The sequence below is a fragment of the Cervus canadensis genome, chromosome 28 (genome assembly GCF_019320065.1).
Source record: "Cervus canadensis isolate Bull #8, Minnesota chromosome 28, ASM1932006v1, whole genome shotgun sequence".
NCBI lineage: Eukaryota > Metazoa > Chordata > Mammalia > Artiodactyla > Cervidae > Cervus > Cervus canadensis.
In genome coordinates this window covers 44,374,503-44,400,807 of record NC_057413.1, presented here as the reverse complement: position 1 = coordinate 44,400,807, position 26,305 = coordinate 44,374,503, and the positions used below count along the sequence as shown (strand labels likewise).

General features: G+C 48.9%; 1 long non-coding RNA gene across 1 annotated transcript; it reads left to right on the top strand.

Moving 5' to 3' along the window:
* The first annotated feature begins 6,990 nt into the window (after positions 1-6,990).
* On the top strand, positions 6,991-24,336 carry LOC122429799. Its single transcript, XR_006266141.1, has 3 exons — positions 6,991-7,057; positions 8,799-8,878; positions 23,715-24,336. It is a non-coding gene; the product is annotated as an uncharacterized LOC122429799 (long non-coding RNA).
* The last annotated feature ends 1,969 nt before the right edge of the window (positions 24,337-26,305 follow it).

The window sequence follows — 26,305 nt, the reverse complement described above, 5'->3', positions numbered from 1 at the left end:
GCCAGCCTGGTGTGTGCTGTGGGGACAAGGTGGGGGGCGGTCTGGGAGGGACTGGGACCGGGGCGGGGACTAAAGGCAGCCTGGGGGCCAAGGGGGGAACTGGAGTAGTCAGGAAGGAAGCAAACTCATCAAAGAGGCGGGGAGGTGGAGAAGGGGCAGGCTACTTAAGATGTGGTCAGGGCAGGCCTCATGGAGGAGGTGACAGCTGACAGGTCCAAATGAGAACAGGGGTAGAGCATTGCAGAAGGGGTCCAAGAACCAGGAAGGAGTCAGGAACCAGGGGAGAGGAGTAGGGGGGACTATGGCTGGCTAGCCAGCCAGACCCTGTTCTACACGCTTTACACAACAGTCCCGTGAGGTAGGGATTACATCGCCATTTTTCAGGCGAGGAAGTGGGCCCAAGAGGACTTGGGCAAATCTTCATAGATGGTGACCCTGGGTTCAAACCCATGCAGCCCCCAGGACCAGAAGAGAGCAATCACCTGCTTTGTCCTTGCTTGTCTGGCGTCCCCTGGAAGGGTGTCCGGGAGGGTGAGCCAGGAAAGGACCCTGGAGACCAGCCCTTCTGAGCTCAGGCAGACAGGCTCTGCTGGGCCTATCTGCATCCTTTAAGGCAGGGGTCCCCAGCCTCCGGAATCTGATGTCTGATAATCTGAGTTGATGTAAGAATAATAATAGAAATAAAGTGCACAATAAATGTAATGCACTTGAATCATCCCCAAACCATCCTCCCACCCACCCACCCCCCAGGTCCATGGAAAAATTGTCTTCCATGGTCATGGTGTCAACAAGGTTAGAGACTGCTGCTTTAAGGGGAGGATTTGCAGAGTTCGTGGTCCCAGTGGTTTTGAGACTGGCCTCTTCCAGGGCCAGTCCCCTTCCCACACTGCACAGGACGTTCGTTAGAAGTTTGAATCTGTTGGAAAAAATGGAAAGTTCTGTGATTTCAGGAGTGAGGCGCATTTTTCACGAGGGTGTGGCTGTGTTTATAGAGGATCATATGTCTTTAAAATATCAACGGGTTCTGCAACGACTTGATACCATCCTTCCCTTTGCCAAAGCATCTCTCCACCTCCCTCCCTCCCTCCCTCTCCTCTCCTCTCCCTCTCCCTCTCTCTCAACACACACACACACCCAAACTTCTCTGGTTTGCGATAGGCCCTTACAGCCTCAACGTATTGGAAAAACCCAAACAAACTTTGTGGCCAACCCAGTAACAATTTTATTTACTACCTTAGCACGTGGCCATCTCACAAAGCTCCCCCACCTGCAACCCAAGTGGCTCCAAGCACTCCCATTGCACAGGGTTTTAGCCCCCTGTGCGGTGAAGGCCACAAAGGCTCTCGGTGTGACTTGACTGGTCACAGCTTTGTAGAGTTGCTCACAAATGATAAAAGGAGCGGAGTTGTGGTCTTGGGCCACTGTGACTAGAGATGAGTCAGCTTTCTGAGTGGAGCTTTCTAGCAACAGGAAGTGGGGGACAGCAGCTGGAGCCAAGGGTGGGGCCCAGGAGGGATTCTTGAAGCATCAAGGGCCGAGGAGGGGTACCCTGTGTGTGGAGGAGGGGTGAGCCCGCACATCACTGCCATTGTGCCCATGAACTCCTGGGGGATGGCAGGTGGAGGACGTGGTTTAGAAGCTGAGAGGATCCTGGCAGGGAAATCCCCCTCTTAACACTGGATCCATAACCCAGGCAAGGTTATGGGGGTGCATTGTGAAACCCTCAGAGTTTTATGGGTTCTGGATCAGATATACCCACTCCCAGCAGCCCTCCAGGCCTGGACCTTCCCCTACCCACTCCCAGAAGCCTTCCCACCCTAGTTCTGAGCCAGCACGCCCCTGTCCACCATCAACACCTGGACTCTATTCATTCCATTAGAAGGAATTCTCTTCATTCCTCCAACTAGTGCTCACTGAACACCCATCCTGGACCAGGCTGTGTCCCGGGCACCTGGAAAACTACAGCGTGTAACAAAAATCCCATTCATGGAGCCTACCGTCAAGTTCCCTTTGCTCTCATTTCTGGCTGTTTTTCATGGTCTGTGCTTGGTATTGCTTGGTATTTTTGTCCTCTTCATACCCCCAAGACTCTTAAAATCTTGTCTCTTCTATCATATATCTCTCAATCCTCACAATAGGTAGTATTATCATTAACCTCGTTTTACAAATGAGGAGACTGAGGCAAATACAGGATCTGTCACAAATTCAAACAACTATTGTGTGTATGCATGCTAAGTCGCTTCAGTCGTGTTTGACTCTTTGCACCCCGATGAACCATAGCCTGCCCGGCTCCTTCTGTCCATGGGATTTTCCAGGCAAGAATATTGGAGTGGGTTGCCATTCCCTCCTCCAGGAGATCTCTCCGACCCAGGGATCGAACCCACGCCTCCTGCATTGGCAGGCGGATTCTTTACCACTAGCACCACCTGGGAAGCCCCAAATAACTATTAATGGCAGCAAAACAGCTTCCCTGAATTGTATTTCCATTCTTCATTCTACCCTCTGGAAAGTTCCTAATCTGCTAGGGGAGACATCTCTAGAAAACAGAGTTGGACGGAGAAGACAGTTCCTGCTCTCAAAGATCCTGCAACCTTAGTGGGAGAGGCGCTCAGAAATAGAAAACAAGCACAGACTCTGGATCCCAGCTGGGCCTCTGACTCCTGTGTGACCCTGGAGGAGTCACTTAGCTCCGTGCCAGCACCAAGGAAAAGAAACTGGGATGTTTGGGTTTCACCCACTTACTGGAAAGGTTATTCTCAGCCTGGATTGCATGGAAGCTTTCTGGAGCCTGGGGCAGAGGCAAGGGGAGGAAGGAGGCAGGCTGGGCTGGGCCACTCCGGGTGGGTCTCCAGGAATGGCTGCCTCTCCCCCGGGACCCCTGAGACTTGGGCTCAGCCCTGCCTGTCAGTCATCCATCCAGGAAATAACGGGTCCCCAGTTGTCAGATTCATACATATTGGTCCAGGATTCAGATGCCAGCTTGTGTCTATATAATGCAGTGAGAGAGCCTCCCAAAATCTTTGCCCCTTTCACTCCATCCTGGCCACCATCTAGGCCACTACAACCCCTCACCTGGACCTCCTCAGCAGCATGTGGCCTGACCCCTGGTTGAATGCCACAGAGCGCTTGTCAAATGAATGAGTGAGCCCCCTTATCTGGTCTCCTCCACCTAGCCATTGCTTCAACAAGCAGGCTGGAGCCAGACTCAAATCTGACCCCTTGTATCTCCTGCTTCATTCTTTTCTTTTTTTGGACCACACTACACAGCATGTGAGATCTTAGTTCCCTGACCTGGAACTGAACCCGCGCCCCCTGCATTGGAAGACAAGCCTGGAGTCTTAACCACTGGACCGGCAGGAAAGTCCCTATCTCCAGCTTTAAACCCCTCGGGGCTCCCATTGCCCTTCCTGGCACCGCCTCCCTCTCCAGTTACGTCTGTCCCCTTCCGTGTCTCTGGGCCTCAGACATAAAGAAATTTCCCAAATGAGCCAGGCCACCCTGTTTGACCCTGCCATGTTCTCCCTGTTAGTCGTTCAGTTGTGTCTGACTTTTTGCAACACCATGGACTGTAGCCCACCAGGCTCCTCTGTCCATGGCATTCTCCAGGCATGGCAACCCACTCCAGTATTCTTGCCTGGAGGATCCCATGGACAGAGAAGCCTGGTGGGCTACAGTCCACAGGGTCACACAGAGTCGGACACAACTGAAACGACTTAGCACTAACATAGTCCTGTTCAGAGTGCCCTTCCTCTCTCAAGGATGCGTTCTAAGACTTATGGGTGGATCTCAGCTTCTCCCAGAAGAGTTCCACCGTTACTGGCCCCCACCTCCCCCCACCCCTGCCCCGTGCTTGGATCCTGGGTCAGATGTCCCTCCCCTGAGCCCAGGGCCCCTCCCTCAGCAGGCTGGCTGCTTCAGTGCTGTTCAAACTGCCTATCTCCTGTTCTGCAGCCTCCTAGAGATCAGGGAGTGGCTTGTTCACCTTGGATCCCAACCACAAGCTGACCGGCATGGAAACGGGCTCAGCTTTTCGGTGTTTGCTGAGAATCCTGGACCCTCCCATTGTAATTCAGTCCCTCCCTTCGCCGGCCAGAGGCCAAATCAGGAGGTGAGGCTAACTGACCGAGGGCGAGTCCCCGCAGAGCTGGGTGGATGGACTTGAGGGACCTTGTCACAGGCTCTGTTGAGCTGGTGAGTCACCCATTTGTGCCGAGTCACCTGAATCTGGTGGGCAGGTCAAGGACGCACTCCGTACCTCTTCACACTACAGGAGGCCCCTCTGTCTGCACCCCCTCTCCCGTCCCCTCCACACCTCTCTGTCCTCACCTCTTCATCACCTCCAAGGCGGTAGCGCCCCTTCTGCTCAGCACTCCCTGAAGACGGGGGCCTGGGCCCCCCACCCAGCAGCCCCCAAGTCCCCGAGCTTCCCTCGGGAATACCTCTGTTCACACTGACCCCTCACCTTGGTTTCAGGGCTGCCCAGTTTACAAAGCCCTTTCACTTCCATTCCTGTGGGATTACTCAACTGCCCAGGAGCCAGGTGTAGTATTTTATAGCTCAATTTAAGAGGTTTTTTTTTCACATGAGGAAATTTATTGTTTGGATTTGGTTGTCCAGGAGAGCAAGGCCTAAGAACAGAACTGGAAGATGGTTGGAAGAAGTAGCAGAGAGGGAGAGGGAGATAAGGATGGAAAAGGGCCCAGGGCGGGCCTTCCCTGGTGGTCCAGGGCTCAGGGGATGCAGGTTCAACCTCTGCTCTGAGAAGATCCCACGTGCCTCTGGGCAGCTAAGCCCCTGCACCAAATCTACCAAATCTGTGCACCCTAGGACCTCCACAACAAGAGAAGCACTCTAACCCCATACACAAAAATAAACTCAAAATGGATTAAAGATCTAAATGTAAGACCAGAAACTATAAAACTCCTAGAGGAGAACATAGGCAAAACACTCTCCGACATAAATCACAGCAGGATCCTCTATGACCCACCTCCCAGAATATTGGAAATAAAAGCAAAAAGAAACAAATGGGACCTAATTAAACTTAAAAGCTTTTGCACAACAAAGGAAACTATAAGCAAGGTGAAAAGACAGCCCTCAGATTGGGAAAAAATAATAGCAAACGAAGCAACAGACAAAGGATTAATCTCAAAAATATACAAGCAACTCCTGCAGCTCAATTCCAGAAAAATAAATGACCCAATCAAAAAATGGGCCAAAGAACTAAACAGACATTTCTCCAAAGAAGACATACAGATGGCTAACAAACACATGAAAAGATGCTCAACATCACTCATTATCAGAGAAATGCAAATCAAAACCACAATGAGGTACCATTACACGCCAGTCAGGGTGGCTGCTATCCAGAGAAGTCTACAAGCAATAAATGCTGGAGAGGGTGTGGAGAAAAGGGAACCCTCTTACACTGTTGGTGGGAATGCAAACTAGTACAGCCGCTATGGAGAACAGTGTGGAGATTTCCTATAAAACCGGAATTAGAACTAAGTAAACTTTAAAGCTTTTGCAGGACGAAGGAAACCATAGGCAAGATGAAAAGACAATCCTCAGAATAGGAGGAAATAATAGCAAACAAAACAACTTGACAAAGAATTAATCTCCAAATATACAAGCAGCTCATGCAGCTCAATACCAGAAACACAAACAAGCCAATTGAAAAGTGGGCAGAAGACCTAAACAGATATTTCTCCAAAAAAGACATATAGATGGCTCATTATGAGAGAAACGCAAATCAAAACTACAAGGAGGTATCATCTTACACTACAAACATCTCATCTCATCTCATCTCCACAAACAGTAAATGCTGGAGAGGGTATGGATAAAAAGGAATACTCTTACACCGTTGGTGGGAATGCAAACTGATATAACCGCCATGCAGAGTCTTTAAAAAACTAGGAGTAAGACTGCTATACGATCTAGCAATCCCACTACTGGGCATACACTCTGGGCAAAGCATAATTGAAAAAGACACATGTACCCCAATGTTCACTGAAGCACTACTTACAATAGCTAGGACATGGAAGCAACCTAGACGTTCATCAGTAGATGAATGGATAAAGAAGTTTGTGGTACATATACACAATGGAATATCACTCAGCTATATTCTCGTGGCTCAGACGGTAAAGCATCTGCCTGCAATGCGGGTGACCCAGGTTCAATCCCTGGGTTGGGAAGATCCCCTGGAGAAGGAAACAGCAACCCACTCCAGTATTCTTGCCTCGAGAATCCCATGGACAGAGGAGCCTGGTAGGTTACAGTCCATGGGATCACAAAGAGTCAGACATGACTGAGCAACTTCACTTCATAAAAAGGAACACATTTGAGTCAGTTCTAACAAGGTGGATGAAACTAGAGCCTATTATACGGAGTGAAGTAAGTCAGGAAAAGAAAGACAATATATATGGACATATATATGGAATCTAGAAAGATAGTACCAACGATCCTATGTATAGGGCCACGAAGAGACACAGACATAAAGAACAGACTTTTGGACACAGCGGGAGAAGGAGAGGGTGGGATGATTTGAGAAAACAGCTTTGAAACATATACATTACCATATGTAAAATAGATAGTCAGGGGGAGTTTGATATATGACAAACTTTGGGACCCCCAAAGTGACAACGTGGAAGGATTGGGTGGGGAGGGAGGTGAGAGGAGGTTTCAGGAGGGAAGGGTCACATGTATGCCTATAGCCAATTCATGCTGATGTATGGGAATATTGTACTTTACAATATTGCAAAGTAATTATCCTCTAATTAAAATAATTAATTTAAAAAAGAATATGGCCCAAGGGACATCAATCTCCACTTCCCTCCCACACAGGCTGGATGTGGCCGACCATACCATCCAATGATACCACCACCCCACACTGTCCTCGGCAGACTGACCTTGCCACTCCCCAAACAAGAGGTGGAGTCCATTGGCGGACTTGCATGCGTTCTGTCCCTGGGCTGTTTTGATTGATAGAATACCTCAACGTGATCTTCTGCGTTAAGAGGCCTGGCAGCTTCTCCTTTCATATCTCAGGGAAGCCAGCTGCAAGGTAAGAAATCCAAGTTCCTGGAGACCCGGGCCCTGGAGGGGATCTGCCCAGCCGAGGAGCCATTGGGACGTTCCGGCCCCAGCTGAGGCCGCAGGAAGAGACTGGCCTTTCTCCAAATGGCAGAGTCATGAGCAAATACAAGATTGGTGTTGTTTTAAACCTTTACATTTGGGGTTGGTTGGTTATGCAGTGGTAGCCGAAAAGAACACAGGCTGGGCTTGCCCCGGGGCTAAGAGACCTCCTGCCAGGTTTTGGAGAAAGTCCTGGAGTGGGAAAGCAGAGCCACCTAGGTACCCTGGGGAGGGGTTTGGACAGCAAGTACAGGACCACCCACTGTAGCCACACTGACATTCCAAGTGAGCTGAGGAAGTGGGACATGGGCACAAACAGCACCCACTGCTCTGACATTCAACCTCTCCTCACCAGGAGGGCCCTTCCTTAAACAGGATCAAAGTTTTTTACCATCAAGATATGGAAGGCTCTTCTACTTTGGGGTCTCCCGTCCTCTCTGCTGTGTCTGAACCACACTGGGAGGCCTGGGATCTGCTACCATCTGGCCTTGCATCCTAAATAGGCCACCTTGGTCATTTATAGGATGCTTACTTACCTGTGACCTCAGAACATATTTAATCTCTGCCACAATGAGAGGTCAGGATTATCATCCCCCTTTGGAAGCAGAGGCACAGAGTAGGTACACAACTTGCCCGAAGTCACACAGCTAGAAGCAGAACCTGGCTTCTTCTAGAAGCAGAACCTGAGACCCCAGAGCCTGTGCTAGTAATTATCATACACCCCTGCCAGATTAGGGTTCTGCTCCAGGGTCAGGGGATCCAGAGAGGGTGCCCTGCAGTTCCCAGCTACCCATCCTCTGCAGGACCAGTGAGATGAACCAATGAGCACATCCCAGCCCTGTGGTGACTATCCAGCAGTCACAGGGGATTCCTGGACTCTGTCTCAAGAGCTTCTGGGGACTTCTCTGGTAGTCCAGTGGTTAAGAATCCACCTTGCAATGCAAGGAATGCAGGTTCGATCCTTGGTCAGGGAACTAAAATCCGATGTTGTTCAGTTGCTCAGTCAGACTCTTTGCGACCCCATGGACTGCAGCACGCCAGGCTTGACATCTGCCGGAGTTTGCCCAAGTTCATGTCCTTTGAATCAGTGATGCCATCCAACTATCCCATCCTCTGTTGCTCCCTTCTCTTCCTGCCCTCAATCTTTCCCAGCATCAGGGTCTTTTCCAATGAGTCAGCTCTTTCATCGGGTGGCCGAAGTATTGGAGCTTCCGCTTCAGCATCAGTCCTTCCAATGAATATTCAGGGTTGACTTCCTTTAGGACTGACTTGTTTGATCTTGTTGCTGTCCAAGGGCCTCTCAAGAGTCTTCTCCAGCCCCACAGTTCAAAAGCATCAATTCTGCATGCTGCAGGGCAACTAAACCCTCCCATCGCAACTAGAAAAAGCCCTCGAGCCACAGTGATGATCCTGTGTGCCTCAACTAAGACCTGAGGCAGCCAAATCAATCAATAGATAAATATTTTTTTTAAAAAAAGGTTCTGACCCAGCAGACCTGGAGTAAAATTCAGAAATACTCAGGTTCTGGAAATGCCAGGCTGATGATCTCAGAGGGCAGGTTTGCTCTGTGTTTCTGGCATCTTCTGCCAATCCCTCCCTGCCTGTGTTTATATTCTGCATTGAAATCTGTGTTTACTTCCAATTAGCTAACACTCCCTCCTCTCTCTTAGATTCCTTCACCTGCAGCTCTGGCCAGCTGAACTGTTCATCTGGAGTGTTGACATCACACTGTATTCAATTCAAAGCACAGGTGCCTGTTGAGTCCCTCGCGGGCGGCCTAGAACACCTAGCGCTGGTGGCTGAGGGGGAAGAGAAATGAGGAGCAGACAGTAACCCACCAGGTGGTCACCCCGTGTGTGTGTGTGTGTGTGTGTGTGTGTGTGTGTGTGTGTGTGTATCCACTCACATTCCCACCCTGAATAGTTCACTCCAGGGGAAAGGTTCTGACCCGGGGGTCTGGAGCCCACTCACACCTGCTCATGAGAACTAGTAGTTAAAGTTTCAGAAATTTTACAAGCTGATTGTATTAAAAATTAAATTATATAATCAAACTGTGTGAGTCTCCTGCATTGGCAGGCAGATTCTTTACCACTAGCGCCACCTGGGAAGCCCTCAAATTGTGCGCAGAGGAAAGGTACTCAAAACGCATCATTTCCTAATTACTTTACATGTTAGCACACTCCAGGCGTTTGAGGTTACTGACATCCATTGGAGGTGCCCGGTGGACATATCACATAATGGTATATGACTGTTTCCCTTGCCAACTTTATTTTTACGACATCATGTTGTAGCTTAAAATAGCCATAATGCAAGTATTTACACCTCGGAAATGAGCAAATACTTTCATTAGGGCTCTCCTCTCTGTAGAGAGCCAGATGTCAAATATTTACCAGCATGTCGTTGCACTCATCTTCTGGATGGGCTGTGTGGCGGGATGGAATAGACTGCAGTGAGGTTTTGCCCACCTTGGGAAGGAGCAAGCAATGTCAGGATTTCAGGGAGAACATAATTCATAAAATGCCCCTTACCATCCTGTGGGCCTCTGAGACCATTGCTGAGAGGGGGTGAGGATTCAAGGCCGTGGGTGCCGATTGCGAGGGAGTGGGTGGGCAGGTGGCACAGGGACCTGCCCCACGTAGGTACACGGAAGGGTACACCCAAGGGTCACACTCCAAATTGGAGGAAGAAAGGGGAAGAGAGGCCTTCTGTAGAATGCCTATCTGCCTTCAGCTGGAGTTCTCCGGCTGCCCAAAATCTAGTCCAGGACATGCTTTATACGTTCCCAGTTGCACTGTGGTTTCAGCAAAGTCCTCATCCCCTGGGTGTCCTTGTAATTAAAGGAGAGACCCTGTTGGCAAACACTAGGTGTGATAACTGAACCTGGACTATTGGCGGGGGTTGGGGGTGGTGTTTGGAACCTCACTAAGGCTGCAAGGATCATATCACCGAGCAAGAACACCATTGACACACAGAATGCTGTGCCTGATTTAAGCCAACACAGGAAGGACTCTAAGGCCTTCCAGAAATTCCCCGCCCCCAGTGCAGGGGAAGAGGTGACTCCACAGAGGATGTCCAGGGTCCTAGTTAGAAGTGGATGCTGCGGAAGCCCAGCGCCCCAGCCCCACCCCAGGATCCTCCCAGAAACTCACTCCCTCCTCAGTGAGCCAGCTGTGGTCCAACCACGCTGAGCCACGCAGCAGGGGCTGGGGCTGTCCCTCGAACATTCACCACTCTTCACTGACCACTTGTTTTGGGACAGGCTCTGTGCGGGACTTGACAAGGGGCCCCAGGGAAAAGGCTCCTCTTCTGTTTGAGTCCACCTCCATCCTCCATGTGTGTATTGGTGGCAGAAAAGAAAGGAGAGTCAGTAGGGTTGGAGTGGGGGTTCCATCATGATCCACACGGAACTGCTGTGTGTTAGTCCAGGTTCTTCAAGAGCTGGGTGCTGGGTTAAGCCAGAAAGGACCATGTTAGGGGAAACACCTGTCAGAGGCTGGTGGCACCATCTTGACCAAGATGCAAGTCCCATCCTGGGTGACTGAAAGGGAGGCAAGTTTGGGTGAAGCAAGCTAGACTGCCCTGATGGCTGTGGGGGGTTAGGCTAGGATCTGGTGAGCCCCAGGTCTCCAGGGAACAGACACACCTTGGTACCCTGTTCTGCTCAGTCACTGTCTGGAGCAGTCCACGGTCTGGGCACAAACATGGTGATGGATTTCAGAGGCAGCAACCAGGGTCATTGATCAATTACCTACCTATGGTTGGAAGTCTGCAGGCACTCTTTCATGGCTGCTATCATAATAAAGAAGGCAGTGTGCCGAAGAATTGATGCTTTTGAACTGTGGGGCTGGAGAAGACTCTTGAGAGTCCCTTGGAAAGCAAGGAGATCAAACCAGTCAATCATCAGGGAAATCACCCTGAGTACTCTTTGAAAGGACTGATGCTGAAGCTGAAGCTCCAATACTTTGGCCATCTAATGGGAAGAACTGACTCATTGGAAAAGACCTTGATGCTGGGAGAGATTAAAGGCAGGAGAAGAGGACAACAGAGGATGAGATGGTTGGATGGCATTACCGATCCAATGGACAAGAACTTGGGCAAACTCCGGAGATGGTGAGGGACAGGGAAGTCCGGCATGCTGCAGTCCATGGGGTCACAAAGAGCTAGGCATGACTTGGTGACTCAACAAGAGCAATAGCGGAAAGTGTGCTCACATAGAAGTCAGACAGTGGAGAGAAGAGGATGGAGCAGGCAGGGGCACAGAGGAAGGCAGAGCGGCATGAATGTGGGGTGTAGAGTATGTGTGTGTGTGGTGTATACATGCATAGCATGAGGTCAGACAGACAGAGAAAAGGTGGCCAAGGGAAATAGAAACATAAGATACAGACAGCAAGAGAGACAAATGAACAATGCAGAGAAAACAACTTTCTAGCCCCCAGCTCCAAACTCTCTATAAGGAATTGCTTATAGGTCCCACAGATGGCAACCCACTCCAGTACTCTTGCCTGGAAAATTCCACGGGTGGAGGAACCTCGTAGGCTACAGTCCATGGGGTCGCAAAGAGTCGGACACAACTGATCGACTTCACTTCCCACCTCAGGATCCCCTAAGATCACCTGCTGAATCCTAACCACAAATTTTCTTTCTGTGACTAGCTAAAGTGGTCTCTAGTCCTTACCAGGTAACCCCAGGAGAAGCAGCCTGAGATAGTAATGAGAAGTCATTTCTTCATGCTCCTCTACCACAGGCTTGCATGATGGTACACTAACCTTCTAGATTCTCTCAGCAGTCCCTGTCTCTCCCAGGTTTTCTATTCTGCTCTTCTCCACTTTGCAGGTAACTTCACATTTGTGGCTGCTGGCTTGTTTTCTATCAATAGATGTCTCGCAGGTGTCTGTCCCATCTTGGGCTGCCTTAAATGCCAGGCTCAGCCCTCTCCTAGCCGCCTGTCCTCGGGCAAGTCACTTAACCTGTCTGTTGTTGCTCAGTCACTCAACCGTGTCCCGCTCTTTTCAACCCTATGGGTTGTAGCATGCCAGGTTTCCCTGTCCTTCACCATCTTCCGGAGCTTGCTCAAAGTCATCTCCATTGAGTTGGTGATGCCATCCAACCGAGCTCCTCTGTTGTCCCCTTCTGCTCCTGCCTTCAATCTTTCCCAGCATCAGGGTCTTTTCCAATGAGTCAGTTCTGTGCATCAGGTGGCCAGAGTATTGGAGCTTCAGCTTCAGCATCAGCCCTTCCAATAAATATTCAGGACTGATTTCCTTTAGGATTGACTGGTTTGATCTCCTTGCAGTCCAAGGGACTTTCAAGAGTCTTCTCCAGCACCACAGTTCAAATGCATCAATTCTTCGGTGCTCAGCCTTCTTTATGGTCCAACTCTCCCATCCATACATGACTACTGGAAAAACCATAGCTTTGACTATATGGACCTGTGTCGGCAGAGTAATGTCTCTGCTTTTTAATATGCTGTCTAGCCTTTCCTCCAAGGAGCAAGCATCTTTTAATTTCGTGGCTGCAGTCATCATCTGCATTGATTTTGGAGTCCATGAAAATAAAGTCTGTCATTGTTTCCCCGACTATATGCTATGAAATGTTGGGACTGGATGCCATGATCTTTGTTTTTTGAATGTTGAGTTTTAAGCCAGCTTTTTCACTCTCCTCTTTCACTTTCATCAAGAGGCTCTTTAGTTGCTCTTTGCTTTCTGCCATAAGGGTGGTGTCCTCTGCATATCTGAGGTTACTGATATTTCTCCCAGCAATCTTGATTCCAGCTTGTGCTTTATCTAGCCCGGCATTTCACATGATGCACTTTGCACATAAGTTAAATAAGCAGGGGGACGGTATATAGCCTTGACGTACTCCTTTCCCAATTTTGAACCCGTCTGGGCCTCTGTTATTTCTCAGGAAAACTGGGAGCTATAACCTGCCTCAAAGATTAGCATGTGGGGCCCAGGGCCACAAGGTGGCAGGTACATTACGGTCCTTCCACTCACCCTAGGTAACAGTTGACAATAACTCAGTGAAGTTCCAGTGAGAACTTTGGACAGCTGTCATTTTCCAGGTCAGAAGCTGACCATCTAGTGCCCCCTGTCTACAGCTCCCTCCAGGAGATGGGAGGCAGTGATAATCTAAGATTTACCTGAGATTTACCTGAGGCCTTATTTGAATAATTGTTTACATTCCAGTCCTTTGTCTCTCTTAATCTTCTCATCAGCCTAATGAAGGAGAACTCAAATTCCTGTTTTGCATGGATAATCTTGTGGTCCATTGACTTGCCTAAAGTCACAGAGCTGGGCTGCCCTTCAAATCTCCAAGACCTCATCCCCACCATGAGGGCAGCCCTCCAACCTCTGGGCCTCCAGGTCAGCAGTACGTACCATGTGAGACAGAGTATCCAGCTTGGCCTGTCTCCAAAGGACCACTCTTGAGATTCCTCCTTAACTGGCAGTGACCCTCCGTCCAGGGTCTTTCTGTCCCTGGTTCTGAGCAAACTCTTTAGTTGAGTTCCACTGGAGCACCCCAGAACGCCCAAACCTACCTCTCAACTCAGCACAGGATGTTACAGCCGAAGAAAATTCATTCCTTTAGGGAGAATCTATTGAGCACCTATGGTAAGCCAAGTACCATTTTAACCATTGAATATTAGTGATGATCTAATGATTAGATTCTGATCCAATAGCTCTAAACCCTGACTGTGTATTGGAATCACAGGGGCCCTTTCAAAGTATGTTACCCAGATCTTACTCCAACCAATGAAATCAGAATCTTGGCAGAGGAAAGGAGGTGAGACCAGCTATCAGAATTTTATTTAAAAACTTCCTGGATGCGGACTTCCCTGGTGATCCAGTAGTTGAGAATCCGCCTTTCAAAGCAGGGCACTCGGGTTTAATCTCTGGTGGGGGAAGTAAGATCCCACATGTTGCAGAACAGCTAAGCCCGAGCACGACAACTAGAGAGCCCACGCTCCACTAAAGAGAGGCCTGCGCACAGTGCAACTAGAGAAAGTCCAGGCACCACGATGAAGACCCAGCACGGCCAAAAATGAAAATAAGTTTTAAAAATTAAAAGAAAAACTCCCCAGATGATTTTAATGTTTTCCCAGGATTGAGAACCTCTGATCTAGTTGAAACAGAGACCCTCTCATGTTACAGAAGAAGGAACTGCAACCCAGAGATGGGCATTGCTTTGCCCAGAGTCACAAATCTGAACCTGGTTCCTCCACCTTCAACCCTCCAGTGCTCTTTATGAAGTTAATTGGTAAGAATTTACTAAAGGCATCCTTACATGAACGTGGGGTAGGGCAGAGAGAAAGGTGCTGAATGTGGTGGATACATCTGAGATGCTTTCCCTACCCACTGTTCTTCCTGAAGACGGACAACCTAGGTAGCTGTCTTGGAACCACGTGTCTCACCTTGTAAACCTGATTGGACTAGGAGAGGAAACCTGAGCCAAGATGAGCCATTGAAATGGGCTGGCTAGGCATTTGAAATTAGGATGACTCGGTAAAGAGTCTGCCTGAGTGCAGGAGACCTAGGTTTGATCCCCAAGTCAGGAAGATCCCCTGAAGAAGGGAATGGCAACCTGCTCCAGTACTCTTGCCTGGAGAATTCCATGGACAGAGGAGCCAGGCAGGCTGCAGTCCATGGGATCGCAAAGAGTCGGACACGACTGTGGGACTAAGTTTCACTTCACTTTGACTTTCTTAAAGGATGAAGACAGTGAGCTGTGGGGACCTAAACCTGAAGTCATGGAGGTTTGGGAGCAGTGACAGGTTTTGGGGTCATGTGTAAGCCAGAGGGTGGGGAGAGGAAGGAGGTATGCAGAGAGATGGAGGAGAATAGAGCAGACCTCTGGCGAGAGAGGTGGAGACATGAGTGGGTGGTTTCTGTTTCCCCTGATAGCTGTATCGTTTCATTGAACCTCACCTCTTGTAACTGCTAGGTTCTTTGACACTCAAAGGGCCTTGACCAATATAAGTATGGGGAACAGTTCATGCAAAAGTCTGTAGGCACCAAAGACCCTTAGGTGCCCCTTGCCTTGCCCCCAACCCTTAACAGTGTCCCTCTGAAACATGAGTCCCCTGTCATTCAAAGTATTCATGTCTCCCTCTTGGAGATGTCAGCAAGTTGATCTCACATGTCCTACTCAACCACATGATTCTGAATTTCCAAAGTGAGTGGGCAGAGAGGTATTTTAAGATTGTTTTTTCTTTTTCTTGGCATCCAGTGCCCCTTGCCGGACACCTGGTCCCTGGCAAGGAAGCCTGTACCCCTGGGGATGGGAGTGGGGCGCATAGGAAACAAGAGCACGAGAAAGTTCCTTGATCCCCGGCCCCAACATCCACGCACACGTCCCCGTGGCCGGAGAGTGGCAGGGGTGTGAAAACAATGGGAGCCTGTGAGTCATGGGGGTAGGCAGGATAACGTTTCCCCAAAAAGGTTCCCTCTAGCCATGTCCGGAGTCACTGACGTAGGCAGCTGCCAGGCAGTGACACCTGGAAAGACCTTCAGTTCTGGGCAGTCACTTGCCCTGCCCTGGTTGACCTAGATTTTCTTTTTTATCTTTTAATTCAACTTTTATTTTTAGCAAAGTGATATATGTATATAAATACTTTTGAAAAGTCAAATAATACTACACAGAGTGTCGGAAAACAGCAATTGCCTGCCTCACCCTTCCCCACCTCCAATCCCCAGAGGCAACTTCTTTTAGACTTTCCAGCCATTTCTTCCTATTTTTCTTCTACTTCTTTAATAACATATAGCTATTTTTGGAAAATTCATTATTTTTTCAATTTATTTTATTTATTTGGTTGCCCTGGGTCTTAGTTGCGGCACAAGATTTTTAGTTGCAACATGTGGGATCTAATTCCGTGACCAGTGTTCAAACCTGAGCCCCCTGCACTGGGAGCTCAGAGTCTTAGCCATTGGACCACTAGAGAAGTCCCTCCCATTATTATTTTTGTTATCCTACTATGAAAGTGGAAAGTGTTAGTCTCTCAGTGATGTTCGACTCTTTGTGACCCCATGGACTGTAGCCTGCCAGGCTCAGCTGTCCATGGAATTCTCCAGGCAAAAATACTGGAGTGAGTTGCCATTCCCTTCTCCAGGGGATTTTCCCAACCCAGAGATCAAAGCCAAGTCTCCCACATTGCAGGCCAATTCTTTACCATCTGAGCCATCAAGGAAGATTACTTTGGTTAATACTATATATTATCTTCCTATCACAAAAAAAAGAAATTAGCTCCATTCTATCCCCAACATACATACTTTTTTCTCTGTCACCCAAAATAGTTCTCAACTCAATGTCAACACTATTATAACTATGTAAATATTTTTAATGTACTTGAGTACACTTATTTTTTCTTGCATGATTTTTTTCAAGTTTTTTGTTTGCTTAACTGGGTGTGTTCCTTGTTACTCATTAACTCTCAAACTCCCTGCTATATTTGTAAAACTTCCCTCAGAAGGAATAATCTACCAGTCCCAGTTTGGTTTTTTTTTTTCTTGGTATATAAAAATACCTGCTTTCAGAACCAAATATTTTCTGCTTCTGCCTGGCTGGATGGTTACTGTCTAGGCCAGCTCACATCCTGAAGTGTCTCTTCACCATTGATTGGGAATTCCCTTTGCCTTCTTCCTACATCAGTCCCCCTATTTTCTTTTTTTTTTTTTTTTCTTTTTAAAAATAAATATTTATTTATTTATTCTTGGCTGCACTGGGTCTTAGTTGAAGCACACAGGCTTTGTTGCCCTGAGGTGGGATCTTACTTCCCCAACCAGGGATCAAACCCACATCCCGTACATTGGAAGGTGGGTTCTTAACCACTGGACCACCAGGGAAGTCTCCCCTGTTTTCTGAAAACAATCCTTTATGTTTTTCTTTACTTTCTTGGTTGATGGAGCATATCCTTCAGTAACCTTTTGAGAAATGGTGCAAGGGTGGTAAAAATTTTGAGAGCTTGTATGTCTTAAAATATTTTTTTCTGCTTTCATCTTGACTGATAGCATGGTTGGGTGTCTAGTTCTAGGTTGGAAATTTTTTCCTTCAGAATTTTGAGAGTTTTTCCTCTTTGTCTTCTAGCTTCCTGGATGGTTGTGGAGAAGTTTAATAATATTCTAATTCCTGGGTCTTTTTATATGACCTATATTCTTTTTTTCCCTCTTTCTCTCTCTCAGAAAACTTTTTGGAATCTCTTTATTCCCCAGTACATTGGTTGGTGTACTTTCTCCTTCACAGTGCTGAGTCCACAGGCTCCTGTTAATCTAGAAGCTCATTCCTTTTGGTTCCCTTCTGTGCTTGTTATGTTCTATCTTTTTGAATTAGACCTCTTTGATTGGCTCTCTGACTTTCTAATCTTTACTTTTTGTCATCTTACCCTACTTTCCAAATGATTTTTTAAATTTTATATCCACCTTCCTATTGGTTAAAAAGAAAGTCTCTGTTTTTATTTTATTTCTTTTTCTTCCTAACTTTTTATTTTAAAAAATTGCTAATACACAGAAAAGTTGAAAAGAGAAGTATACTTAGCTTTCTTTTCCCTGCCGTCTAAGTTAGCGCTGGTCAATAGAAATAAAATGTGAGCCACATATGTAATTTTAATTTTTAATTTTTTTGGTAATTTTAAACTTTATAGTAGCCACATTAAACTGGTTAAGAGAAATAGGTAAATTTAATTTTAATATTTTACTTATTTCAAAATATCAATTCTACATGCAACCAAAACAAAAATTATTATTGAGGTGTTTTTCATTCTTTTTTATTGTACTGTCTTTGAAATTCAGTGTGTATTTTATACTCATAGTGTATCTCAATCTGGCTGATGTCAACACAGCTTCTATGTCAAGTGCATAGAAGCCACATGTCAAAAGTAACTACTGTGTTAGATAGTGTAGGACTAGGTTGAACAATTGTTAATGATGTATCTATCTATGAACTGCCTGTATATTTTGGCAGAATTATTAGAAAGAAATTTGCAGACCATACTATACATGATTTTTAAATACTTTAGACTGCAGATTCTAAAATTAAGGACATTCAGTTACATGATCACCCTTAAGAAAATTAACAATAAACCCCTAATATCTTTAATATCCTAGCCACATTCAAAATTTCCCCAGTTGTATCTGGCTTTTCTTTTATAGCTGATCTATTTGAACTAGGATCCTTTCTTAACTTTCTTTGGCCAATAGGTCCCCTTAGTCTTCTTCTTTTTTTTTTTTTTGACCATCTTTTGTGGCTTGCTGGATCTTAGTTCCCTGACCACAGATTGAATTTGGGTCCTTGGCAGTGAAAATGCTGAGTCCTAACCACTGCACTGCCAAGGAATTCAAGGAATTGCATCTATAACAGTTTTATCTTTTTGTTTCTACAACATTGACATTTTAAGGATCTAGACAAGTTGTCTTGTAGAATGCCCTCATTCTGTATTTGTCTGATTCTTTCCTCATGATGTCATTTAACTTTATCCCTCTTCCCCTACCTGCTGTATTTACTGCAGACTGAAAGTTAGATTATGGTAAAATCCAGGTGAAATATTTTTTGCAAGGATATTACATAGGTTGTTATCATATTTTTAATTTTCAAGAGCTATTTCTTGTTCTGTGAATGTTACTTTCTTTAGCATCCTAGTCTTGTTGCAAAGGTTGCAGTATTTTTATTATCTCTGAGAAATATTAATTTTCTCAAAGAGGCAAAAAAAAATATTCTGCTTTCTATATTATCTCTTGAGTTGTTTTTTTCTTATTTGCTTATTCTGGCTTCTCTTTTTCACAGTGACATCTCTCTAGCAATGCCCTGTGGTCGTTGGTTGTCTATTTATAGTAATAATTAAAACTAAGGTGCTGAAAGGATTCGGTGACAAACTTTTTTTCTTTTTTTGGTGACTTTTTCATTGAGAAACATTTATTTTATTGATCCATTTACTTATCTATCTATTTACTTCTGGCTGTGCTGGGTCTTCATACTGCTTGTAGCCTCTCTCTACTTGCAGCAAATAGGCGCGACTCTTCATTGAGGAGCACAGGCTCTGGAGTGCGTGGGCTTCAGTAGTTGTGGTACATGCACGCCGAGTCGCTTCAGTAGTGTCCGACTGTTTGTAACCACATGGACTGTAGCCTGTCAGGCTCCTCTGTCTATGGGATTCTCTAGGCAAGAATACTGGAGTGGGTTGCCATGCCCTCCTCCAGGGAATCTTCCTGACCCAGGGGTCAAACCCGTGTCTCTTATGTCTCCTGCATTAGCAGGCAGGTTCTTTACCACTAGCGCCACCATGGGCTTAGGTGCCAACATGTGGGATCTTAGTTCCCAGGCCAGGGATCGAACCCATGTCCCCTGCATTGGGAGGTCGATTCTTTACCACTGGGCCACCAGGGAAGTCCCTGAGAAATCTTTAAATGCCAGTGTCTGTAGGACTCTTCTCTTGGGACAGTTTCCCTAGAGAGAATCCCTGGAATTTGCTGGGGGCAATAAACCTGTTTCCAATGTTCTGATGCTAAATGGGGAAGGGCTCATGGAAACTTACCGTTTGGTGTTCAGACTTGTCTCTGTTGGTAAGCCAGCCCATTTTCTGCCAGAGTGGGGAGAGCAGTGTCCAGCTGCGCAAGAAGTGGGAGGGGATCTGGGGTTTTCACAGTCCCTTAACCCACTGCCAAGCAGTCCTCTTCAGCCCCACCCCCAGCAACCTCCCTCTTAGAGGGATCTGGCATTTCCAAGTGCAAGGCGCCCTGAAGCAGCACCTTCTTAGGGTATCCTGCCCATCCTCCCACCCCTGCCTCCCCACCCAGGTAGTTAAGGTACAGCTTCTGCCAGGCTAAGTGACTGTTCATCCCTTTTTGGCTCCCGGAATCCTGCTGACTACTGCACATCTTCACTCTTCTTGTCCCTGGGGGCTGTGCCTCGTTGTGATCATCTTGGTGGTATAGGAGACCACTGAGATAAAAAGTGGCCAGTCCTTTATGCTTTCTCATCAGCAATGACCCATTCTCTGGAGGTAAAAATCGAGGCTTAGAGAAACTTGGAGATCCCATATCCAAATTCCAACTCTACTAAGACAGCAGCATGGCCAGAGACCTGGGAGAAGCTTGAAGCCTAAATTCTCTGCTCTGTGGTCTGGCTCCTAGCGATCAGGGAAGCCCGGACCTTGACTTTGATGCTAACATGGCCCCTTTTCCCAGTTACATCTTCAGACTCCAGCACAGCACTCCTGCCTGTCTGCTTGCTCTCTCTGTCTTCCAGGGCCTGGCCCTCCCTCTGTCTCTAAACGTCCCCTCTTTTGCTACTTTTCTTTCTTTTCTCTTTTTTTAATCTCATTTTCTTATTCTCAGTGTCTCTTCTTCCTTTTTTCTTCCCTTTCACCCTGTTTCTGCTTCTGTCTTTTCATTTCCCCCCATTCTTTGTCTCCCCCTCGCTCCCTTTATCCATCCCTGTCTTCTCCCTTTGGTAAAGCCGGAACTTTTTGATCTCCACTAGTGATTCTCAGCCAGGACTGAGTTTTTCCTGCTCCCCCAGGAAACCCCTGCAGCTGAGGGGGCCGGTTGGTGCCATGGACAACTAGTGGGGAGAGGCCAGGGATGCTGCGCAACAACCTATGATGTGCAGGTTAGGCCCCACAGCAAAGAACCACCCAGCCCAAAATGTCAGCAGTGCCGAGGCTGAGAAACCCGGGTCTCCTGTAACGCCTACTTCACACATCATCTCTAGTTAGTCCCTCTCAGAGAAGATTGTGGAGAGCAGGGGTCCAGAAGAGAGGCCGCTGCAGCAGCTCAGGCAGTGGGTGGGATGCAGCCTTGGGAATCTGCTGGGATTGGTTTTGGCCTTGAAAGTGAAACTGCTGGCCGCTCAGTTGTGTCCCATGCTTTGCCATCCCATGGACTGCCAGGCTCTTTGGTCCATGGGATTTCCCAGGCAAGAATACTGGAGTGGGTTGCTGTTTCCTTCTCCAGGGGATCTTCCTGACCCAGGAATCAGACTTGGGTCTCCTGCACTACAGGCAGATTCTCTGCCGTCTGAGCCATCAGGTAAGGTCGGACACTTCCTTAGGGTCAGCCAATCCAGCGGGAAAGCTCTCCTTAAGCCGCTCTAGCTGTTGGTCCAGGTGTTTACTCGGCTGTGAGACCAGCCCTGGTCCCGGCTCAGGAGCGGGCGATGAAAGCACAGCCGGCCGGCTACCCACACCACGCTGGCCTCTCCTGCTGCTGGGAGGTGGGAAGGGTAGTCTCCTACGTGTGTGAGCAGTGGAAACCGACCTCTTCCTGAGCCCAGCCTGCCAGAAGCCCCCCTAGAATCGGGATGTGGTGTGATGGGGGGCCAGGCAAGAGCCAGCCCACCTTCCATGCCTATAACCCTGTACTATCAAAGCCTCCCCAGACTGCATGGATTTCTTCAAGATGGTCAACATGGGGGAGGATTGTGGGGCAGGATAGAGTCTGGCCTTGATGAACTCAGTGAAGGAGACCAAGAGGAGATCCTGGAGAGACCTGGCAGGGTTCCCTGGCTCCAACTCTATCTTTAGATTCTGGTCACCCTCTGTGGTCCCTCAACGTTCCTTCTCCCACTCTTACATAGTTATGGAATCTTTACCTGGACCCATGGTTGCCCAGCCAAAGACTACATTTCCCAGACACTCTTGCAGCTCTGTGTGGCTTCAGGACTAATTTCTAGCCAATGAGATATGAGCAGAAGTGCCAGGTGCAACATCTGGATTATGTCTTTAAAAGAAGGCTGCAAATGTGATGGCAGGAGCTGAAGCTTCTATTTTGGACCATATGAAGCTATAAGTCGATGGTGACAGAGTACCAGAGTACAAGATGCCTAACTTTGCACCATCACTGAGCTGCCATATTAACTCCATACCACCTCAGACTTTTACATGAGAGAGAAATTGTTTCTTGTTTAAGCCACTATATTTTGGGGTCTATTTTTCAGTAGCAACCTAGCATGTGTCCTTAACTAACTCCTTAGAGAAGTCTTACATGAGCTACTCCAAGTCTAGGCATCCCCAGAGCTTTTCAGATGACAAACCCATGATCCAAGATCACATTTATAGTTAATTTATGACAGACTTGAGGCTTGAAGCCAGGTTCATGCACTGGCCTGGATGAAGCCCAAGGTTCTTTCCATTTCTGACATCCTAGGATTCTCTGAAACCATCAAGGGGTATGGCCAGCACCAAGGAACTCTGGCTTACTGGAGACTCTTACACCCAGTCTCATTCAATACAATGATTTTTCCCACCCTCTGCCCTCTCTAGCCAAGCTCCATATTAATTCAGGAACTTTTTTTTTTTTTCAGTTGTAGCATGTAGGATCTTCAGTTGCATCATATAAACTCTTAGCTGTAGCATGTGGAATCTAGTTCTCTAACCAGGGATTGAACCCGGGCCCCTGTATTGGAAATGCAGAGTCTTAGCACCAGGGAAGTCCCTAACTTAGGGCCTTTTTTTTAATGCTGTTCCCTCTGCCTGGAACAGGTTTCTCTCTCCTTCAAATCTCCAGTGACGCTTCTTCAGGAAAACCATACCTATCAGTCCCACAAACCTGAAAACTTCAAGAGGACAGGAATGATGTCTGCTTTTTGCTTTTTGTCATTATCTCAATGCTATCTCATTATCATGGTGCCACAAGAAACAACTGTGAAATGAATGGATAAATCCCTCTGGGAGCATAGCTATACCTGTAGTCTGGAAGATGGCTGGGCTGACCTCATCAGGCAGCTTGCAGACCCAGGAGTGGAATCCATTAAGAGGGATGCTGTCATCCATGCCATGCCCACAAGGAAACAACCCTCTAGGGTCCAGGAAGCTCCTAGAGAAACTCCTTCAGAACTTGACCTGCCTCTGACTCAGTAGGTCTGGGTGGACTATGAGATTCTGCATTTCTAAGAAGCTCGCATGTCATGTTACTGTCCATTGACCACACTTGGAGTGGCAAGCCCTGGGGGGCCTCAGACTCCTTCTAGGAGTCCATCTGTCCACTCTCCTGTTCTGTGTGCATGGGGCCCCAGAGCCTGGCTCCTCAGTCCAGGGGGGCAGGTCCTTTGTCCTTGCAACTTCCCAGGACAGCAACCAAGATCACGGTGCAGTCTGTTCACCCCAGAGGCGCCACATGGCAAACCTGGCAACCCCACACCCTGCAGCCCTGTCCCGGCCGCCAGCCACCACTTCCTTCCAGTTCTAGGCCGATTCTCCATCTTGGCATTGGCAGCTGCTGCGATGCCCTTGGACTAGAGCCATCTCTGTAACTCTGTGTTTTGACAGGGTTAATTGACTTTAAAACACAAAGGCTGCGTCTGTGTGCGTGTGTATTTAGGAAGGTTCTACCAGAAAAGTGAACACGGCCTTGTCCACAGGGGCCCCCTTGTTGTATGGTGTTTGCATGTGTGTGTCTGTCTGTCCGTCCTCGGGTCCTGGGCCTCTGACTCCAGTGCAGGACTCTGCATTGGTGGAGTCTGGAAGGGGAGGCAGGAAGGAAAGACCAGGGCACTAGCAGCTTCATCTCTGGGCCTCCTCGTTCTCCTCCACTGAATAAACATCTTGTTTGTCCACCAGACAGTAGCCCCGGGGCTTACACTCCTCCTCCTACCCTCTGCAGGGCTCAGGACTGGCTAGACCTGCACAGGAAGTCTGACTGAACCATAATCCGGCCTGAAAAGTGCCAAGGAGGAAGGCGCCATGCCAGGCCTGTTGACGGACCCGGCCTGGGAGGCCAGATGTACCTTCAGCACACGGGCTCCAAATGCCGCCTCCTCTTCCCCGCACCACCCCCACCTCCCTGGCGCCACCCGGAGCACAATGGGGCCATTTCAGAGCAAACCCTCATCCGTGAAATCCGTGCTCCCAGGAGGAGTTCCCAGACCCAGTCAGGAAGGCTCTGGGGCTCCAGAGTGTAAAGTGAAACTCAGCTTTTGACGACCCATCTCCTCCACCAGGGTCTGCGGTGACCAGGTGGAGGGCGGGGGACACAGCACCCTCACAAGCCAGATCCCCTCCCACCGGAGGCAACTAGCAGAGGCAAGGGCAAAGAGAGAATGAGCTCCTTGTCTCTGGAGACGTGACCTGTCACTGGGAGGCCTGCGGTCTTGCCACTTTAAGCAGCTAGGGTTATAGATGTCAAATTCTTCATCCCTCTGCCTCCAGGGCTGACCAAACTGCAATGAAAACCACTCATCCTGAGTTTAAAGAGTCCTAGAAAAGTCACCTTCACAGCTTCTCTGCACCCCTAGGTCCCCGGGGACTTCCTCTCCTCCATCTCTCATTTGGACAATATTAATCCCCAGCAGAGCCTCTAGTTTCCACGTTTACGAATAAATTGGAGGTGGTCTGTTTCTCTGGACAGAAGATGACTAAGGTCATGAAAGTGAACGAGGGTGTTTTACAAATATTATTGAAATTGGACCCTATAAAGGTCGCTTCCTGCCCACCCCTTGGCCCTCCTTTACATGGAGGCCCAAACAAGGGCATGGGACACATCCTTGGAAGAGGTGGGCTCTGGGAGCCAAGGCGGGTATGTGTTGGGGGTTTCTCGGCCTGGTCTTCCGTGGGGGGCTTGGACAGCTGGCAGCCCCCCTTCTCCCTTTCCACTGTCTCTTGTCCCTGTACGGGCTCCTAGGCCCCCCACATCCTGCTTCCTCAGCAGCCAGACCGTGTATCTGGGCTTGTGAGGCTGGAAATAAACAGCATCAAGGGTGTGGGGATCACTCTTGTCCTGGTAACCATGGAGGACGCCTCCCTGGTGCTGCTGCCACCCACAGAGCCTCAGAGGGCACAGCGGAACCCAAGGCCCCTGAGTTCCTGTGAGGTCTGGAGCCTCAGCCCCAGCAGCATGGCCCCAGGATCTTCCCTGACTCATCACTGAGTTGGCGTCTCCGCAGTCCTTGGCGTTGGGATCTGGTACTTGCATTTATTGAGATTTGGTCTTGACTATTTTTAGACTTCTCCCAAATACATGTGAGTATATGCATGTGTTTCTGTCTGTGCAGACACACACGAAAGAAAAAACATACAGAGTGGGAGAGAAAGGAATAGAGGCAGCAAGACAGTGTCAGGGAGACAGGGGGATGACCCAGCAGAGACTGCTGGAGACGAGAAACTGTGCGTCTCCTCTCAGATTCTCTCTCTTCCCTCAGCAGGGCCATGTCTCCCCTCAGACTGGGGCTCCCTGACTGTGTCTCCCCTTAGACTGGGGCTCCCTGAGGCGGGGCTGTGTCTCCCCTCAGACTGGGGCTCCCTGAGGCAAGACTGGGGCTCCCCTCAGACTGAGGCTCCATAAGGTGGGAATGTGTCTCCCCTCAGACTGGGGCTCCCTGAGGGCTTGTCTGTGTCTCCCCTCAGACTGGGGCTCTCTGAGGCGGGGCTGTGTCTCCCCTCAGACTGGGGCTCCCTGAGGGCTTGTCTGTGTCTCCCCTCAGACTGGGGCTCTCTGAGGCGGGGCTGTGTCTCCCCTCAGCCTGGGGCTCCCTGAGGGCTGGTCTGTGTCTCCCCTCAGCCTGGGGCTCCCTGAGGGCTGGTCTGTGTCTCCCCTCAGACTGGGGCTCCCTGAGGGCGGGGCTGTGTCTCCCCTCAGACTGGGGCTCCCTGAGGGCGGGGCTGTGTCTCCCCTCAGACTGGGGCTCCCTGAGGGCGGGGCTGTGTCTCCCCTCAGACTGGGGCTCCCTGACTGTGTCTCCCCTCAGCCTGGGACTCCCTGAGGGCTGGTCTGTGTCTCCCCTCAGACTGGGGCTCCCTGAGGGCAGGGCTGTGTCTCCCCTCAGACTGGGGCTCCCTGAGAAGCTGACCGGCCTGGAAGTGAGGAGTCACACGTCCCCCCAGCGTGTGCATCATGAGTGTGTGATGAGCCTCCTTTCCCTAAGTCTTCAGAGGCTTCTGTAGACAGTCCCTGGGAATTCCCTCTGTTTCTGGGCTGGAGGTTAGAGAAACCCCAGCCTGGGGGTCCTCATGAACAGAGACAATGTGGATGGACCAGTACGCCTGGTCCTCCCCACAGGGCTGCCTGACCCCTGCCGCTGACCCCTGCTCCCCACCCCACCCCTCGTTCCTTCACTCTGCCCCTCTGTCTGCTGTGGGCTGAGAGGCTCGGAGCCTGAGATCTGCTGCCCAAGGCAGCCCCGACAGAGCAGTCCTACTGCTGTTGTCTAATCCCTCCGCCGTGTCCAACTCTGTGACCCTGTGGACTGTAGGCTGCCA